We start from the raw sequence: 20,116 nt of genomic DNA, 5'->3' as shown, positions 1-20,116 counted from the left end.
GTGCCCGAAACTTCATTAGCAATTTTAATTTCACCCTGGTCTGTGGTCCTGTGATCTCGCCCTGCCTCCATTTGCCTTGTGATATTCTATTACCTTGTGAAGTACGTGATCTCTGTGACCCACACCCTATTTGTACACTGCCTCCCCTTTTGAAAATCCCTAATAAAAACTTGCTGGTTTTACGGCTCAGGAGGCATCATGGAAACTACCGACGTGATGTCTCCCCTGGACGCCCAGCTTTAAAATTTCTCTCTTTTGTACTCTGTCCCTTTATTTCTCAACCCGGACGATGCTTAGGGAAAATAGAAAAGAACCTACGTGACTGTCGGGGGCAGGTTCCTTGATAATTCTTTTTTTTTTTTTTTTTTTTTTGAGACAGAGTCTCACTCTGTCACCCAGGCTGGAGTGCAGTGGCACAATCTAAGCTCACCACAACCTCTGCCTCCCGGGTTCAAGCAATTCTCCTGCCCCAGCCTCCTGAGTATCTGGGACTACAGGCTCCCACCACCATGCCCAGCTAATTTTTGTATTTTTAGTAGAGATGGGGTTTCACCATATTGGCCAGGATGGTCTTGATCTCCTGACCTCATGATCTGCCCACCTTAGCCTCCCAAAGTGTTGGGATTACAGGCGTGAGCCACCGTGCCCGGCCCGTTGTATCTTTCTCATGCCTTTGCATTGTCATAGCTTAGCTCCCACTTATAAGTGAGAACATATGTTCAGTTTTCCATTCCTGAGTTACTTCACTTAGAATAATAGTCTACAATCCTGTCCAGATTGCTGCGAATGCCATTGATTCATTCATTTTTATGGCTGAGTAGTATTCCATCATGTATGTATACCACAGTTTCTTTATCCACTTGTTGATTGATGGGCATTTCAGCTGGTTCCACATTTTTGCAATTGTGAATTGTGCTTTTGTATAATGTTATACATTATATGAATTGTACATTTGTGTAATGACTTCTTTTCCTCTGGGTAGATACCCAGTAGTGGGATTGCTGGATCAAATGGTAGTTCTACTTTTAGTTCTTTAATGAATCTCCACACTGTTTTCCATAGTAGTTGTACTAGTTTACATTCCCACCAGCAGTGTAGAAGTTTTCCCTTTTCACCACATCCACACCAACATCTACTGTTTTTTGATTTTTTGATAATGGGCATTCTTGTGGGAGTGAGGTGGTATCACATTGTGGTTTTGATTTGCATTTCCCTGACCATTGGTGATGTTGAACATGTTTTCATGTGTTTGTTGGCCATTTGTATATCTTCTTTTCAGAATTCTCTATTCATATCCTTAGCTCACTTTCTGATGGGATTATTTGTTTTTTCTTGCTAATTTGTTTGAGTTTCTTGTAGATTCTGGATATTAGTCCTTTGTCGGATGTATAGATTGTGATGATTTTTTCCCACTCTGTGGGTTGTTTGCTGACTGTTCCTTTTGCTGTGCAAAAGCTCTTTAGTTTAATTAAGTCCCACCTATTTATCTTTGTGTTTCATTTGCTTTTGAGTTCTTGGTCATGAAATCTTTGCCTAATCCAATGTCTAGAAGGGTTTTTCTGATACTATATTCTAGAATTTTTATGGTTTAGGTCTTAGATTTAAGTCATTTAAGTCCTTGATCCATCTTGAGTTGATTTTTTTTTTTTTTTTTTTTTTTGAGATGGAGTCTCAATCTGTCACCCAGACTGGAGTGCGATGGCATACTCTTGGCTCACTGCAACCTCCACCTACTGGGCAGAAGTGATTCTCCTGCCTCAGCCTCCCGAGTAGGTGGGATTACAGGTGCCTGCCACCATGACCAGCTAATTTATGTATTTTTAGTAGAGACAGGGTTTCACAATGTTCGCCAGGCTGGTCTTGAACTCCTGACCTCAGATGATCTGCCCGCCTCCCAAAGTGCTGGGATTACAGGCATGAACCACTGTGTCTGGCCTTGAGTTGATTTTTGCATAAGGTCAGAGATGAGGATCCAGTTTCATTCTTCTACATGTGGCGTGCCAATTATCCCAGCACCATTTGCTGAATAGGATGTCCTTTCCCCACTTTATGTTTTTGTTTGCTTTGTCCAAGATCAGATGACTGTAAGTATTTGGCTTTATTTATGAGTTCTCTGTTCTGTTCCATTGGTCTATGTGCCTATTTTTATACCAGTACCATGCTGTTTTGGTGACTATAGCATTATAATATAGTTTGAAGTCAGATAATGTGATGTCTCCAGATTTGTTCTTTTTGCTTAGTCTTTCTTTGGCTATGTGGGCTCTTTTTTGGTTTCATGTGAATTTTAGGATTGTTTTTTGTTTTTTCTAATTCTGTGAAGAATGATGGTGGTATTTTGATGGGAATTGCATTGTATTTGTAGATTGGTTTTGGCAGTATGGTCATTTTCACAATATTGATTCTACCCATCCATGAGCATAGGATGTGTTTCCATTTGTTTGTGTTGTCTGTGATTTTTTTCAGCCGTGTTTTGTAGTTTTCCTTGAAGAGGTCTTTCACCTCCTTGGTTAGGTATATTCTTAAGTCCTTTATTTTATTTTTACAGTAAAAGGGATTGAGTTATTGATTAGATTCTCAGCTTGGTCACTGTTGGTGTATAGCAGAGATACTGATTTGTGTACATTAATTTTGTATCCTGAAACTTTGCTAAATTCATTTATCAGTTCTGGGAGCTTTTTAGAAAACTCTAAGGAGTTTTCTAGGTATACAGTCATTGCCAGTGAACAGCAGTAGTTTGACTTCCTCTTTACTGATTTGGGTGCCCTTTATTTCTTTCTCTTGTCTGATTGCTCTGACTAGAACTTCCAGTATTACTGTTGAATAGAAGTGGTGAGAGTAGGCATCCTCGTCTTGTTCTAGTTCTCAATAGAAGTGGTGAGAGTAGGCATCCTTATCTTGTTCCAGTTCTCAAAGGGAATGCTTTCATAATACTTTTCCAGTATTATGTTGGCTGTGGATTTATCATAGATGGCTTTTATTACTTTGAGGTATGTCCCTTGTATGCTGATTCTGCTGAGGGTTCTAATGACAAAAGGATGCTGGATTTTTTTTTTTTTCATATGGAGTCTCACTCTGTTGTCCAGGCTAGAGTGCGGTGGCATGATCTTGGCTCACTGAAATCTCCGCCTCCCAGGTTCAGGCGATTCTCCTGCCTCAGTCTCCTGAGTAGCTGGGATTACAGGCATGCACCACCATGCCTGGCTATTTTTTGTATTTTTAGTAGAGACAGGGTTTCATTCACCATGTTGGCCAGGCTAGTCTTGAACTACTGACCTCAGGTGATCCACCCACCTCAGCCTCCCAAAGTGTTGGGATTACATGTGTGAGCCACCATGCCTGGCCTGGATTTTGTCAAATGCTTTTTCTGAGTTTATCGAGATGATCATGTGATTTTTATTTTTAATTCTGTTTATATGGTGTATCACATTTATTGACTTTTGTATGTTAAACTATCCCTGCATACCTGGTATAAGACCCACTTGATCATGGTGGATTATCTTTTTGATATGCTGTTGAATTCGTTTAGCTCGTATTTTGTTAAGGATTTTTGCATCTATGTTCATCAGGGATATTTGTCTGTAGTTTTCTTTTTTTGTTATATCTTTTCCTAGTTTTGGTATTAGGGTGATACTGGCTTTATAGAATGATTTAGGGAGGATTCCCTCTTTCTCTGTCTTTTGGAATAGTGTCAATAGGATTGACACCAATTCTTCTTTGAATGTCTGGTAGAATTCAGCTGTGAATCTGTCTAGTCCTGGATTTTTTTTTTTTTTTTTTTTTTTTTTTTTTTTTTTTTGTCTTTTTGAGATGGAGTCTCTCTCTGTCGCCCAGGCTGGAGTGCAGTGGCCCGATCTCAGCTCACTGCAAGCTCCACCTTCAGGGTTCACACCATTCTCCTGCCTCAGCCTCCGGAGTAGCTGGGACTATAGGCGCCCGCTGCCACGCCCAGCTAATTTTTTTGTATTTTTAGTAGACACGGGGTTTCACCGTGTTAGCCAGGATGGTCTCGATCTCCTGACCTCGTGATCCACCCACCTTGGCCTCCCAAAGTGCTAGGATTACAGGCGTGAGCCATCGTGCCCGGCTGGTATTTTTTTTTTTTTGAAGGCAGTATTTCGTTCTCACTGCTTGTTATTGGTCTGTCTAGGGTTTCGAATTCTTCCTGATTTAAACTAGGAGTTGTGTCTTTTTAGGAATTTACCCATCTCCTCTAGGTTTTCTAGTTTATGTGCGTAAAAGTTTTGATAGTAGCCTTGAATGATCTTTTGTATTTCTGTGGTGTCAGTTGTAATATCTCCCGCTTCATTTCTAATTCAGCTTATTTGGATCTTCTCTCTTCTCTTGGTTAATCTTCCTAGTGGTCTATCAATTTTATTTATCTTTTCAAGGAACCAGCTTTTTGTTTATCTTTTGTATTTTTGTTTGATTGTTTCAGTTTCATTTAGCTCTCCTCTGATCTTGGTTATTTCCTTTCTTCTGCTGGGTTTGGGTCAGGTTTGTTCTTATTTCTCTAGTTCCTTGAGGTGTGACCTTAGATTGTCTAGTTGTGTTCTTTCAGACTTTTTGGTGTAAGCATTTAAGGTGGTGAATTTTCCTCTTAGCACCGCCTTTACTGTATCCCAGAGGTTTTGATAGGTTATGTCACTATTATCTCTCGGTTCAAAGAATTTTTAAACTTCCATCTTGATTTTATTGTTGACCCAATGATCATTCAGGAGCAGGTTATTTAATTTCCATGTATTTGCATGGCTTTGAAGGTACCTTTTGGAGTTGATTTTCAGTTTTATTCCACTGTGGTCTGAGAGAGTAATTGATATAATTTCAGTTTTCTTAAATTTTTTGAGACTTGTTTTGTGGCCTATCATATGGTCTATCTTGGAGATAGTTCCATATGCTGATGAATAGAATGTATATTCTACAGTTGTTGGGTAGAATGTGTTGTAAATATCTGTTAAGTTTATTTGTTCTGGGGTATAGTTTAAATCCATTGTTTCTTTGTTGATTTTCTGTCTTGATGACCTGTCTAGTGCTGTCAGTGGAGTATTGAAGTCCCCCACTATTATTGTGTTGCTGTCTATCTCATTACTTAGGTCTAGTAGTAGTTGTTTCATAAATTTGGGAACACCAGGGTTAGGTACATATATATTTAGGATTGTGATATTTTCCTGTTGGACAAGGCTTTCTATCATTATATAATGTCCCTGTTTGTCTGTTTTTTAACTGCTGTTGCTTTAAAGTTTGTTTTGTTTGATATAAGAATAGCTACTCCTGCTCGCTTTTGGTGTCCATTTGCATTTGCATGGAATGTCTTTTTTCACCCCTTTACCTGACATTTATGTAAGTCCTTACATGTTAGTTGAGTGTCTTGAAGGCAACAGATGATTGGTGAATTCTTATCCATTGTGCAATTCTGTATCTTTTAAGTGGAGCATTTAGGCAATTTACATTCAACATCAGTATCAAGATGTGAGGTACTATTCCATTCATCATGCTATTTTTTGCCTGTATACTTTGGGTTTTGTTTTTTTTTTTTTTTTTTTTTTAGATGGAGTTTCACTCTTGTCACCCAGGTTGGAGTGCAGTGGCAGGATATCGGCTCACTGCAACCTCTGCCTCCTGGGTTCAAGTGATTCTCCTGCCTCAGCCTCCTGAGTAGCTGGAACTACAGACACCTGCCAACATGCCTGGTGAATTTTTGTATTTTTAGTAGAGACGGGGTTTCACTATGTTGGCCAGGTTGGTCTTGAACTCCTGACCTCAAGTGATCCACCTGCCTCGTTCTCCCAAAGTGCTGGGATTACAGGCATGAACCACTGCACCCAGCCAGATTTTTTTAATTGTATTTTTGTTTTATAGGTCCTGTGACATTTATGCTTTGAAAAGGTTCTGTTTTGATGTGTTTTCAGGATTTGTTTAAAGATTTAGAGCTCTTTTAGTAGTTCTTGTATTGCTGGCTTGTTAGTGGTGAATTCTCTCAGCATTTGTTTGTCTGAAAAAGACTATCTTTCCTTTGTGAAGCTTAGTTTCCCTGGATACAAAATTCTTGGCTGATAATTGTTTTGTTTAAGGAGGCTAAATATACGGCTCCAATCCCTTCTAGCTTATAGTTTTCTGCTGAGAAATCTGCTGTTAATCTTTTTTCCTTTATAGGTTACCTGGTGCTTTTGCCTCACAGCTCTTAAGATTCTTTCCTTTATCTTGACTTTAAATAACCTGATGACAATGTGCCTAGGCAATCTTTTTGCGATGAATTTCTCAGGTGTTCTTTGAGCCTCTTGTATTTGAATGTCTAGGTCTTTAGCAAGGCTGGGGAAGTTTTCCTCAATTATTCCCCCAGAGATGTTTTCCAAACTTTTAGATTTCTCTTCTTCCTCAGGCATGACAACTATTCTTAGATTTGGTCGTTTAACATAATCCCAAACTTCTTGGAGACTTTGTTCATTTTCTTTTATTCTTTTTCTTTGTCATTGTTGGATTGGGTTAATTCGTAAAGCTTGTCTTCAGGCTCTGAAGTTCTTTCTTCTGCTTGTTCAATTCTATTGCTGAGACTTTCCAGAACATTTTGCCTTTCTCTTTGTCCTTTATTTCCTGAAGTTGTGATTGTTTTTTAGTTTATGCAGTCGGCCAGGCACGGTGGCTCATGCCTGTAATCCCAGCACTTTGGGAGGCTGAGGCGGGCAGATCACCTGAGGTCAGGAGTTTGAGACCATCCTGGCCAACATGAAGAAATCTCATCTCTGCTAAAAATACAAAATTAGCCAAGCGTGGTGGCACATGCCTGTAATCCCAGCTACGCAGGAGGCTGAGGCAGGAGAATCTCTTGAACCTGGGAGGCGGAGGTTGCAGTGAGCCAAGATCACTCCATTGCACTCCAGCCTGGGTGAAAAGAGCGAAACTCCGTCTCAAAAACAACAACAACAAAAAATGTATGCAATCTTTTCACTGAAGATTTCTCTCCTCATTTCTTGTATCATTTTTTGAATTTTTTAAAAGTTGGACTTCACCCTTCTCTGGTGCCTCCTTGATTAGCTTAATGATCACCCTTCTGAATTATTTTCAGGTAAATCAGGGATTTCTTCTTGGTTTGGATCCATTGCTGGTGAGCTAGTGTAATTTTTGGGGAGTGTTAAAGAGCCTTGTTTTGTCATATCAGAATTGTTTTTCTGGTTCCTTCTCATTTGGGTAGGCTATGTCAGTGGGAAGGTCTGGGGCTCAAGGCTGCTGTTCAGATTCTTTTGTCCCACGGGATGTTCCTTTGATGTAATACTATCTCCCTTTTTCCAGGGATGTGGCTTCCTGAGAGCTGAGCTGTAATGATTGTTATTTCTCTTCTGGATCTAACCACCCAGAAGGGCTATCAGGCTCCAGGCTGGTACTGGGGATTATCTGCACAGAGTCCTTTGATGTGAACCGTCTTCATGTCTCTCAGCAGTGGATACCAGCACCTGCTCTGGTGGAAGTGGCATGGGAGTGAAATGGACTCTGTGAGGATTTTTAGTTTTGGTTGTTTAATGCGCTATTTTTACACTGGTTGACCTCCTGCCAGGAGGTGGCACATTCAAGAGAGCATCAGCTGTGGTAGTATAACGGGGATCAGGCAGTAGGCAGGGCCCTAGAACTCCCAAGAGAATATGTCCTTTGTCTTCAGCTACCAGAGCGGATAGAGAAGGACCATCATGTTGGGCCAGGGTTAGGCGTGTCTGAGCTCAGATTCTCCTTGGGCGGGGCTTGCTGCAGCTGCTGTGGGGCATGGGGGTATGGGTCCCAGGTTCAGTGGAGTTCTGTTCCCAGCAGGATTATGGCTGCCTCTGCTGTGTCATGCAGATTGTCAGGGAAGTTGGGGAAAGCAGGAAGTTATAGGCCTCACTCAGCTCCCACGCAATCCAAAAGGCCGGTCTCACTCCCATCATGCCCACCACCCCGCCCCACCCAACAACACCAAGTTTGTTTCCAGGCAGTGAGTGAGCAGAGCTGAGAATTTCCCTCAGGCTACCAGCCTCCCAGCTGAGAAAGCCAGCAGGGCTTCCGTGCCTCCCCGCTTCTCAAATCTGCACACTAGATTCATGCCCTTCCCTGAGTTCGGCCAAAAAGCTTCACGTCCGGTTGGAGTTGTTAGAAAGTTCAGCTGGAGGTTTCCTTCCTGTATGGTCTTTTACCAGTTCCTCTGTCAGCCCTCCCAAAGGACCCCTGTGAGACAAGTCAGAAATGGCTTCCCAGGGGACCCAGAGAGCCCACAGGGCTTTTCCCATTCCTTCCTCTACCCCTTTATTTTGCTTAGCTCTCTAATTTGACTCAGCTCCAGGTAAAGTCAAATCCTGTCCCGTGAGCTAGACCTTCAGGTTCCCCAGTGAGGGTATGTATTCAGGGGTGGACAATCTCTCCTTTCCTACTTTCATAGCTTGGGCATTCACAATATTTGGGGTGTCTCCTAGGTCCTGCAGGAGCAGTCTGCTTCTTTCAGAGTGTCTGTGGATTTTCTCAGCTTTCCTGATGCATTCCTGTAGTAGTTTTGGAGCAAAAGTTCATGATGTGAGTCTCCACCCACTGCTCTGTTCGTCTGAGTGGGAACTGCAATCTAGTCCTGCCTCCTATCTGCCATTTTCCCCTAGAATTTCCATGTCTTGTTTCTTTACACTGTAGTTCATGGTGTCTTGTTTCCTTATGTGCCTGCTTATCTGCATATGCAGGGAATAGTATTTTAAAAAGTATTAATGGGAATTATTTGAAGCCTAAGATTAAGGCATCTTATTCCAAAGAGTAAGCAGGGTCACAATCTGGTTTCCAATCTCCTGGATATAACCAGGGAACCTCAAGCCAAGATCTTAGTTTAAGGAGTTGGAGAAATGATAGTTTATATATTGCATTTTACGTAAAATCAAAATCCTCTTTGGAGGAAGATGCTGTGCACATACCATGATCTTAGAAAGGAAACCCAAAGAAGTGAGTTTAGCTCTGGGGGCTAAAGTTTCCGCAGGAGTGTTTTGGGATTTTTGAAAATTGAGATGATTATATGGCTTTTTTCCTTTATTGTGCTAATGCGGTGTATTACATTGATTGATTTTTTGTATGTTGAGCCATCTTTGCATTCCAGGGATAAATTCCACTTGGTTGTGGTATATAATCCTTTTAATATGCTATTGAATTTAGCCTGCTAATATTTTGTTCAGGATTTTTGCATTCATATTCATAATAGATATTCATCTGTAGTTCTCTTCTTTTTGTAGTATCTCTGGCTTTGGTATCAGGATAATGTTGGCCTGATACAATGAATTAGGAGATATCTAACTGATTTTTGTATACAGTAGTTCCCCCTCATCCATGGTTTTGCTTTTTGTGATTTCAGTTCCCTGTGGTCAGTCAATTGCAGTTCAAAAATATTAAATGGAAAATTCCAGAAATAAATAGTTCATAAGTTTAAAATTGTACACTATTCTGAGTAGCATGATGAAATCTCACACAATCTTGTTCAGTCCCATTCAGGACATGAGTCATCCCTTTTCCACCTTATCCACACTGTATGTGCTACCTGCCCATTAGTCACTTGGTAGCTGTCTTGGTTATCAGATCTACTGTCATAGTATCACAGTACTTATTTTCAGGTAACCCTTATTTTACTTAATAATAGGCCCAAGATGCAAGAGGAATGATGCTGGCAATTTGGATATGCCAAAGAGAAGCTGTAAAGTACTTCCTTTAAGTGAAAAGGTGAAAGTTCTTGGCTTAATAAGGAAAGAAAAAAAATTGCTGAGGTTGCTAAGATCTGTGGTGAGAACGAATCTTCTATGTTATCCTGACAAAGGAAAAAGAAATTAATGCTAGTTTTGTTATCACACCTCAAACTGCAACTGTTATGGCCACAGTGAGTGATAGTGCACAGTTAAGATGGAAAAGGCCATTAATTTGTTGGTGGAAGTCATAAGCAGAAACTCGTATGTTCCAATTGATGGCAATTGGGTTCAGTACTATTTGAAGTTTTGCGCATCCACTGAGGATCCTGGAATGTATCCCCCATGGATAAGGAGGACTACTGTATTGCTTTTCTATCCTACAGTTTTGTAAAACTCAATTTCTAGTTCTAGTTCATGGCTTAACTTGTAGAAACAGGTGGGACTGACACCCTCATCACTTGGCTGCAGAGGCCCTGCCTGGCTTCTAGGGAGGGCTGAGGCAGAGGATTCCTTCTGGATGTAACCCATGGTATTAGAGTAGCCATGAGTCACATCCGTTTTTTATTTCATTTCAATTTCATTATTTCATTTCAATTTCATTTCATTTCATTTTTCATCTTATAAGATGAAATAGTTCCAGAAGCTGAGAACCTTTTTTCCTCTGAGGGTTGCTGAGTCTCAGCAAACATTACACCATGGGCACATGAACATGTGTTTAGACATGAGTGTCCTGTTCCGTAAGAGATTTGTGTCCGTATTATACAGGCCAGGTAGGGAAAAGGGTTTTCACTGAGTCTTTTTCATTTATGAATAGTATATTAATAAGGGTGATAGTGTTTTTTGTTTTTTTTTATTTGTTGATTTGTTTTGAGATGGAGACTCGCTTTGTCACTTAGGCTGGAATGCAGTGGCATGATCTCGGCTCACTGCAACCTCTACCTGCTGGGTTCAAGCAATTCTTGTGCCTCAGCCTCCTGAGTAGCTGGGACTACAGGCACCCACCACCACGCCCAGCTAAGTTTTGTATTTTCAGTAGAGACGGGGTTTCACCATGTTGGCCAGGCTGATCGCGAACTCTTGACCTCAAGGGATCTGCCCACCTTGGCCTCCCAAAGTGCTGGGATTACAGGCATGAGCCACCGCATCTGGCTATGATAGTGCTTTTTGATAACGAGCTTTAAAAGGATACTGAGGGATAGAAGCTAGAGAATAAGGGGAAACCAGGCAAGTGATATCTTGCTGATGACAAGAGAATAAATTGTTGAAAATACATATTCCTTTGTATAAATCTTAGGGTACATACTGACTCTTTTTTATTGTTACATACTAGCTATACATATTTTCTACTGGGGGAACCCACCCCCAGTATTTCAACGTAGGTTCTTTCTGTTTTCCCTAAGTGTTGGCTGGTCTGAGAAAAAAGAGAAAGAGTACAAAGAGAGGAATTTTACAGCTGGGCCTCCGGGGGTGACATCACATATTGGTAGGTCCATGATGTCCTGAGCCGCAAAACCAGCAGGTTTTTATTAAAGACTTTAAAAGGGGAGGGGGTGTATGAACAGGGAGTAGGTCACGAAGATCACATGCTTTAAAGGGCAATAAAGATCACAAGGCAAAGGGCAAAGCAAAGATCACAAGGCAAAGGGCAAAATTAGTATTACTGATGACGGTCTGTGTTCAGCTGTGCACATATTGTCTTGATAAACATCTTAAACAACAGAAAACAGGGTTCGAGAGCAGAGAACTGGTCTGACCTCAAATTTACCAGGCTGGAATTTCCCAATCCTAGTAAGCCTGAGGGTACTGCAGGAGACCAGGGTGTATTTCAGTCCTTATCTCAACCGCATAAGACAGACACTCCCAGAGCGGCCGTTTATAGACCTCCCCTCAGGAATGCATTCCTTCCCCAGGGTATTAATTATTAATATTCCTTGCTGGGAAAAGAATTCAGTGGTATCTCTCCTACTTGTACATCCATTTATAGGCTCTCCGAAAGAAGAAAAATATGGCTCTATTCTGCCTGACCCTGCAGGCAGTCAGACCTTATGGTTGTCTTTCCTTGTTCCCTGAAAATCACTGTTATTCTGTTCTTTTTCAAGGTGCGCAGATTTCATATTGTTCAAACACACATGTTTTATAATCAGTTTGTACAATAGTGGTCCTGAGGTGACATACATTCTCAGCTTACAAAGATAACAGGATTAAGAGATTAAAGTAAAGACAGGCATAAGAAATTATAAGAGTATTATTTGGGAACTGATAAATGTCCATGAAATCTTCACAATTTATGTTCAGAGATTGCAGTAAAGACAGGTGTAAGAAATTATAAAAGTATTAATTTTGGGAACTGATAAACGTCCATGAAATCTTCACAATTTATGTTCCTCTGCCCTGGGTCCAGTTGGTCCCACCATTTGGGGTCCCTGACTTCCCGCAACAATTTTCATGCTACATGAGATATTTTGACATATTCATATAATGTGTAATTATGAAATCAAGGTAAATGAGATATCCATCACCTCAAATATTTATATTTTTTTATGTTGGAGACATTAGAATTCTTCTCTTCCAACTATTTTGAAATATATAATAGATTATTGTTAATATAGTCAACCTACTGTGCTATCATATACTACATCTTATTCCTTCTATGTATCTGTATTGTTGTACCCATTAATCAACCTCTCTTCATTTCCCCCTTCCCTCCTACTTTTTGTAGCCTCTGTTAACCACTGTTTTGCTCTGTCTTTCTGAGATCTGCTTTTTTGGTTTCCACATTTAAGTGAGAATGTGCAATAGTTGTCTTTCAGGGCCTGGCTTATTTCATTTAACGTAATGACCTCCATTTTCATCCATGTAGCTGCATGTGACAGGATTTCATTCCTTTTTATGGCTGAATAATATTCCATTTGTGTACATATACCACATTTTCTTTTTCCAGTCATCCATTGATGGACACCTAGGTTGAATTCATATTTTGGCTGTTGTGAATAGTGCTGCAATAAACAAGAGAGTACAGATACCTCTTCAATATGTTTATATATATAATATGTGTGTATATATATACACACACATACATACATACATACACACTCTGTAGTGGGTTTGCTGGATCATATGGTTTAGTTTTTTGAGGAACCTCCATACTGTTTTCCATAGTAGTTGTACTAGTTTTCATTCCCACCTATAGTGTACCAGGATTCCTCTTTCTCTATATCCTCACTAGTACTTTTTTTTTTTTTTTTTTTTTTTGTCTTTTGAGTAATAGCCATTCTAACTGGAGTGAGATGATATCTCATTGTGTTTTCTTCCTTTTTTACTGTCTTCCTTTGTGGTCAAGTGATTTTCTTCTTTTTTGGTTGTTTTAATTTTTTGCTTTTTTTTAGTGTACCTGTTTTATTTTTGCTTTGTAGTTACCATGAGATTTACAAAAAAACATTTTATAGATATAGCAAGTTATTTTTTAAGTTAAGGAGTTTTTAAAAGAGATGGGGATTTCACTGTGTCGGCCAGGTTGGTCTTGAACTCCTGGCCTCAAGCAATTCTCCTGCTTTAGCCTCCGAAAGTGTGGAGATTACAGGCATGAGCCTGTGCCTGGACAACAGGTTACTTTAAATAGTTTTTTGAGGAACCGCTATACTGTTTTCCATAGTAGTTGTACTAGTTTTCATTCCCACCTATAGTGTACCAGGATTCCTCTTTCTCTATATCCTCACCAGTACTTTTTTTTTTTTTTTGTCTTTTGAGTAATAGCCATTCTAACTGGAGTGAGATGATATTGTGTTTTCTTCCTTTTTTACTGTCTTCCTTTGTGGTCAAGTGATTTTCTTCTTTTTTGGTTGTTTTAATTTTTTGCTTTTTTTTTTAGTGTACCTGTTTTATTTTTGCTTTGTAGTTACCATGAGATTTACAAAAAAACATTTTATAGATATAACAAGTTATTTTTTAAGTTAAGGAGTTTTTAAAAGAGATGGGGATTTTACTGTGTCGGCCAGGTTGGTCTTGAACTCCTGGCCTCAAGCAATTCTCCTGCTTTAGCCTCCGAAAGTGTGGAGATTACAGGCATGAGCCTGTGCCTGGACAACAGGTTACTTTAAATAGATATCTTGCCTTGATCACAAATAATAGAAACAAACAAAGGAAAAACTAAAACATTCTACACTTTTACTCCATCATATTATGACTTTTTGTTGTCTCAGTTTATATCTTTTTATATTACCTATACCTTAACAAGTTGCTGTAGTTATTTTGGGGGGGAGCTTTTTGTTTTTGTTTTTGTTTTTTTTGAGATGGGGTCTCACTCTGTCACCCAGGTTGGATTGCAGTGGTGCAATCTCAGTTCACTGCAACCTCCACTTCCCAGGCTCAAGCTATCCTCGTGATAGAGGTGGCAGCAAATCTGAAGCAGCTGCTGTAAGGAAGCCAGCAGTGGAGGAGGTGCAGGCGGGGCTACATGCTCCATGGAGCTGTCAGGGGCTAGGAACAGGTGATCCCAGTGGGGACCCTGTGCTTCCAGGCACAGCTGCATCTGCCCAGCCACAGCTTGGGACTTGGGCATCCCTGTGCTCTTATGGGCCTGGAAAGCCCCCTGCCCCCTCAGGCTTGGAAGTACTTGCTCCCACTGCCTGGCCTCTCTTCACTCCCAGTACCCACTCTGGTGTAGAGTGAAGTGGCTGAGCACGGGTGCTGTCATGACCCAGTCAGGTGTGTGCACACTCGGGGCAGTGCTGACATGCCAGCCCCCTACTGCCTTGGTTCCCCCAAGACTTTGGATGCCGACGAGCGCAGAAGGGAGGCCGGGAGGGTGAGGGCAGCTTGGCGTGGGCCTGTGAGTGCCTCTCAGTGCGGACAGCCTGGGCACTGCAGATGGCATGTTGATGGCGGTGAGAGGTAGACAGGTTCCTAGGCAGAAGGAGCAGGTCCTCAGTGAAACCTCACCTTCAAGCCAAGGACAGCCTGAAGCCTGGAGGCCAGGCTGCCAGTGCCAGGTGGAGTCCGCAGCCTGGAGTGAGAACTTCCTTCATGCCTTTTGGCCAATTGGATGATGCTTTTTCCAGGCCTTCCCATGGCTGTCCATGGACCAGTCAGCACATACTTCCTCCCTTCTGAGCCCGTAAAAACCCAAGGCTCAGCTAGACTCAGGGACTCATCAACTCATTGGGACTACCTGACTGTAGTCAGGAGCCCACTTAGGGTCTCCTCTCTACTGAGAGTTGTTCTGTCACTCAATAAGGCTTCTCTCCACCTTGCTCACCTTCCAGTTGTCTGTGTAACCTCATTCTTCCTGGACACAGGACAAGAACTTGGGACTCACTGAATGGCGGGAGTGAAAGGAGCTGTAACACGTTCCTGGCTGACTCGCCGGGTTGTGCGTGGTGACACAGACATACTGCGTGAGTGAAGAGTGGTGACCTTTCTAGGGGCCCAGACCTCAGGATTTCTGAGCCAGAGCTGCTGTCACATCATAGGCCTCCCACCCTCCACTGGCACCTGGTGGCTGCCCCATGCAATGGGAAGCAGCTGTGGGGCCAGGCCAGCACAGGAGCCACTGGCCAGAGCAGGGTGGTGGGACTGAAACAGCTGTAACACAAATGGGCTGAAACATGTGCCACCTGAAACACATCCCCTGACTTGCTGCGCTGCGGGTGACAAGGAGAAAAGAGTTGTGACTCTTCTGGGATCCCAAACCTCAGGGCTCCCAGAGCCAGGGCTCTGACACACTATAACACCCTCTTTGGGCCTCTGTGGTTCCTGGCATCTCTGAGCTTTCAGGCACCCCTGCATTCCCCTTGTCCAGGCATTGGTGCCCACAGCAGAAGCTGCTTGCAGTACATCTGGTCCGGCCACAGTCTCACATGGAGCCAGTGCCTGTGCTGGTGGCTGGAGCTGTCTGCCTCACTGCAACAGCCAGTGTGCCTGGCTGTGCACATAGCCAGACCCCACATTTGCTAACTCACACACCCCTCACTGCTCTGCACCTGGCTTGCCCTTAGCAGGCATGGGGTCTGGGCTGGTAGCACAAGCTGAGTGCAGCCTGCCAGGCCGAGTGGGCGGAATAAGCCCAGCAGGTGTGAGCAAAACTCAAGCAGAGGTACCACTGGCCACAGAGGTTTCTGGCTGGTGAAGCAACACACTGATGATCCTGTGATGCTCCCACCTCAGCCTCTCAAGTAGCTGGGATCATAGGTGCGTGCTACGACACTCAGCTAACTTTTTGTATCTTTGGTAGAGATGGGGCTTTGCCATATTGCCCTGGCTGGTCTCAAATTCCTGAGCTCAAGCAATCTGCCTGCCTTTGCCTCCCAAAGTGCTGGGATTATAGGCATGAGCCACTGTGCCTAGCCTATTGTTTTAAGTAGATTTGTCTTTTAGTATTCATACTAGAGATATAACTGGATTACACACCACAATTATATTATTAGAGTATTCTGCGTTTGTCTGTATATTCACTTTTACCAATGGGTTTTATACCTTCAAATGTTTTTTTGTTTTTGCATGTGGTGTCCTTCTCTTTCATAGTGAAGAACTCCCTTTAGCATTTCTTATGAGTCCCTTTCAAGTGTTTGCTTGTCCTGGTAAAGGCTTTATCTCCTTTGTATTTCAAAGATAGCTTTGCTGAGAATAATATTCTTGGTTGACAGGTTTTTTTTTTTTCTTTTTCTTTTTCTTTTTCTTTCAGCACCACGTTGAATATGTCATTTCACTCCCTCCTGGCCAATATGCTTTCTGCTGAGGATTCTATTGCCAGATAAATCAGAGCTCCTTTATATTTTGTTTTCTTCTTTTCTCTTGATGCTTTTAGGATCTTCTCTTTGTGCTTGACTTTGAGAATGTACTTATTTATTAAACTTTTAGATTTGGGTAAATGTGAAGGTTTGTTACATAGGTAAACTTGTTTCATTGGGGTTTGTTATACAGATTATTTCATCACCCAGGCATTAAGCCCAGTCCCCAATAGTTATCTTTTCTCCTTCTCTTCCTTCTCCCACCCTCCACCCCAGTGTCTGTTGTTACCTTCTTTGTGTTCATAAGTTCTCATCATTTAGCTCCCACTTATAAGTGAGGACAAGTAGTATTTGGTTTTCTGTTCTGCATTAGTTTGCTAAGGATAATGCCCTTCAGCTCCATCCATGTTCTCGCAAAAGACATGATCTTGTTCTTTTTTATGGCTATGTAGTATTCTATGGTGTATATGTACCACATTTTCTTTATCCAGTCTACCATTGATGAGTATTTTGGTTGATTCCATGTTTTTGCTGTTGTGAATAGTGCTGCAGTGAACATTCATGCATGTTTCTTTATGGTAGAATGATTTGTATTCCTCTGGGTATATACCCAATAATGAGATTGCTGGGTCAAATGGTAGCTCTGCTTTTAGCTCTTTGAGGAATTGCCATACTGCTTTCCACAATGGTTAAAATAATTTACACTCCCATCAACAGTGTATAAGTGTTCCCTTTCCTCTGCAACCTTGCCTTGCCTTATTTTTTGACTTTTTAATAATAGCTTTCTGACTGGTGTGAGATGGTATCTCATTGTGGTTTTGATTTGCATTTCTCTAATGATCAGTGATATTGAGCTTTTTTTTTTTTTTTTTTTTTTTTTTTTACATAGTCTTGCTCTGTTGCCCAGGCTGGAGTGCAGTGGTGTGGTCTCGGCTCACTGCAACCTCCCGGGTTCAAGTGATTCCCCTCCTTCAGCCTCCTGAGTAGCTGGGACTACAGGCATGCGCCACCACATCTGAATAATTTATTTTTAGTAGAGAGTGGGTTTCACCATGTTGGCCGGGCTGGTCTCGAACTCCTGGCCTCAGGTGATCCACTTGCCTCAGCCTCCCAAAGTGTTGGGATTACAGGCATGAGCCACTGCGCCCGGCCTAAGCTTTTTTTTTTTAATATGCTTGTTGGCTGCATGTATGTCTTCTTTTGAAAAGTGTCTATTCATGTCCTTTGCCGACTTCTTAATGAATTTGTTTTTCTCTTCTAAATTTAGTTCCTTATAGATGCTGGCCATTAGACCTTTGTCGGATGCATAGTTTCAGATGTTTCCTCCCATTCTGTAGGTTGTCTATTTACTTTGTTACTTTTGCTATGCAGAAGCTCTTAAGTTTAATTAGATCTCATTTGTCAATTTTTGCTTCTGTTGCAATTGCTTTTGGTGTCTTTGTCATGAAATCTTTACTCATTCCTATGTCCAGTATGGTATTGCCTAGGTGGGAATTTATTATATGCCTTGGGGTAGGCTTATTTGAATTGAATCTGTTTGGTGATCTCTGACCTTCCTGTTCATGGATGTTTATATCTTTGTGTAAATTTGGATACTTTTTTGTTATTATTTCTTTGAATAAGTTTTCTACCCCTTGCTCTTTCTCAACTCCTTCTTGAAGGCCAATGATTCTTAGATTTGCTCTTTTGAGGTAATTTTCTATATTTTGTAGGTATTCTTTTTTCTTTTTTCTTCTCTGTTTATTTTCAAGTAGCCTGTCTTCAGGCTCACTGATTATTTCCTCTGCTTGATCCATTCTGCTATTAAAAGCCTCTAATGCATTTTTCAGTTCAGGGAATGTATTTCTCAGTCCGAGGATTTCTGTTTGATTTTTTAAAAGTTATTATTTCAATACCTTTTTAAAATTTCACTGATAGATTTCTGAATTGATTCCCTGTGTTATATTGGAGTTCACTGAGTTTTTGAATCCTGGGCAGACAGGGATTAGGAAGAAGCAATGATTAAGGAATATAGAGATGTAACATGAAAATTCGTTAACAGTGATAAAAAGGGCTGGGCATGTTGGCTCACACCTGTAATCCCAGCACTTTCGGAGGCCAAGGCAGGAGGATCACTTGAGGTCAGACCAGCCTGCCCAACATGGTGAAACCTTGTCTCTACTAAAAATACAAAAACTATCCAGGTGTGATGGTACGCACCTGTAATCCTAGCAACTCGGGTGAGGCAGGAGAGTCACTTGAACCCAGGAGGTGGAAGTTGCAGTAAGCTGAGATCATGCCACTGCACTCCAGCCTGGGCGACAGTGAGACTGTCTCAAACAAACAAACAAAAACAATGATAAAAGAGATTTAACATCACTGAAAGTTGTAAGGAAGTAAACCCTAAACCTCCACCCCTCCATTAAAGCAATGATTATAAGACTATACTTTGAACAATGATATGACAACAGATTAGCTAACCTAGATGAAATGGACATATTTCTAGCAACACAGAAATTGCCAAAACTGGCTCAAGAAGAAGTAAAAAACTTTTAGTAGATGTGTAACAATGGATTATGTCAATAATCAAAACCTCTGAACAAATAAAGGCCCAGAACCAGATGACTTAAAAAAAAGAAAAAGAATAAGGATTCTTGATCTGAAGAATCTCACATCACTGTCTCGTTAGGGTCAGTCACTGGCTCCTTTTTCCATCTGTGGGGGTCATGGTTCTTTGTTTGCTGTTGTTTCTTGTGGACATATATCTATGTCTTCTCATTGAAGGATTAGTTATTTCAGTTTTCACTGTGTGGCTTGTTTGGATTTTTCTTGGATATGTTTACATAGAGGTTCTTTACAATTCACCTGTTGAATTTCCTTTATGCTAGGTCACTGCTTCCTTCTTGGTACTAGATGGTGGCTCATGTCCAGGTTTGCCACAGCTCTGGCAAGCGTTCAGAGTGCTGATGGTACTAGGTTGGGGAGATCCCAAATGGGATACCCCAGCTGTGTGGAAAAGCTGGCTAGGGTTTCATACCCAGCGAACCTGTAGAGTGTATCTCCTACAGTGTGGTGCTGCTGAACAGCCACTCTGATTTAGCATCTTCTTTGGCTGAGATACCAAGCAGATTTTGCAGGCTGGGGTTGCTGCTATTCCCACCTTCCATCTTTGTCTTTGGTTGCTCTCAGTTTTTCTTGCTATAGGCACTTGTGATGCTTTCTGTGGGTTGAGGCAGGAACAGTTCTCCTGCAAGGAACCCAAGATAGTGGGGAAGTTGGTCTTGATCTCACTTTTTCCAGTGTAGAAACTGAGTCTGGGGAAAATTTTCCACAGGCAATTCCTTGCAGATTAGGGGAGAGGCATCACAGTTACAGAAGTCCGATTCTCTTACCATCTGCTTGAAATTTTTTCACATCTTTGTGGTCCCGGGGATTGTCCCATCCTCAGATTTGAGTTCTGGGATATTGCTGGTAATAATCTTGGCATTGGATATTGGTTTTTGGTTTTCTGTTGGGGGAAGTGAAGCCAGATTGCTTCAACTTTGCCATTTTGGTGATGTCATTCTCCCTGATTATTTCTTGATGATAATTTCCTGGTTATGGACTTAATGTGAGTTTGCAGTTGCCCACATTGCATGAATGCCTAAGTTGACTACACCATTTGCAATCCCCAATTAATATTGATTCTTTCCTGATTATTGTTTTAATGTAAACTTAAACATAAAATTATACCAGTTTTGTGGA

The 20,116-nt window shown here is 41.4% G+C and overlaps 1 protein-coding gene across 4 annotated transcripts in view; it reads left to right on the top strand.

The window, feature by feature from the left end:
* The window catches only part of CEP70 (centrosomal protein 70), a 101,425-nt gene that overhangs the window by 37,546 nt on the left and 43,763 nt on the right, over positions 1–20,116 (top strand). The window lies entirely within an intron of this gene.

The sequence above is a fragment of the Gorilla gorilla genome, chromosome 2, assembly GCF_029281585.2.
Source record: "Gorilla gorilla gorilla isolate KB3781 chromosome 2, NHGRI_mGorGor1-v2.1_pri, whole genome shotgun sequence".
NCBI lineage: Eukaryota > Metazoa > Chordata > Mammalia > Primates > Hominidae > Gorilla > Gorilla gorilla.
Note: the sequence above shows the minus strand (reverse complement) of the source record. Positions and strands in the feature narration are given on the sequence as shown.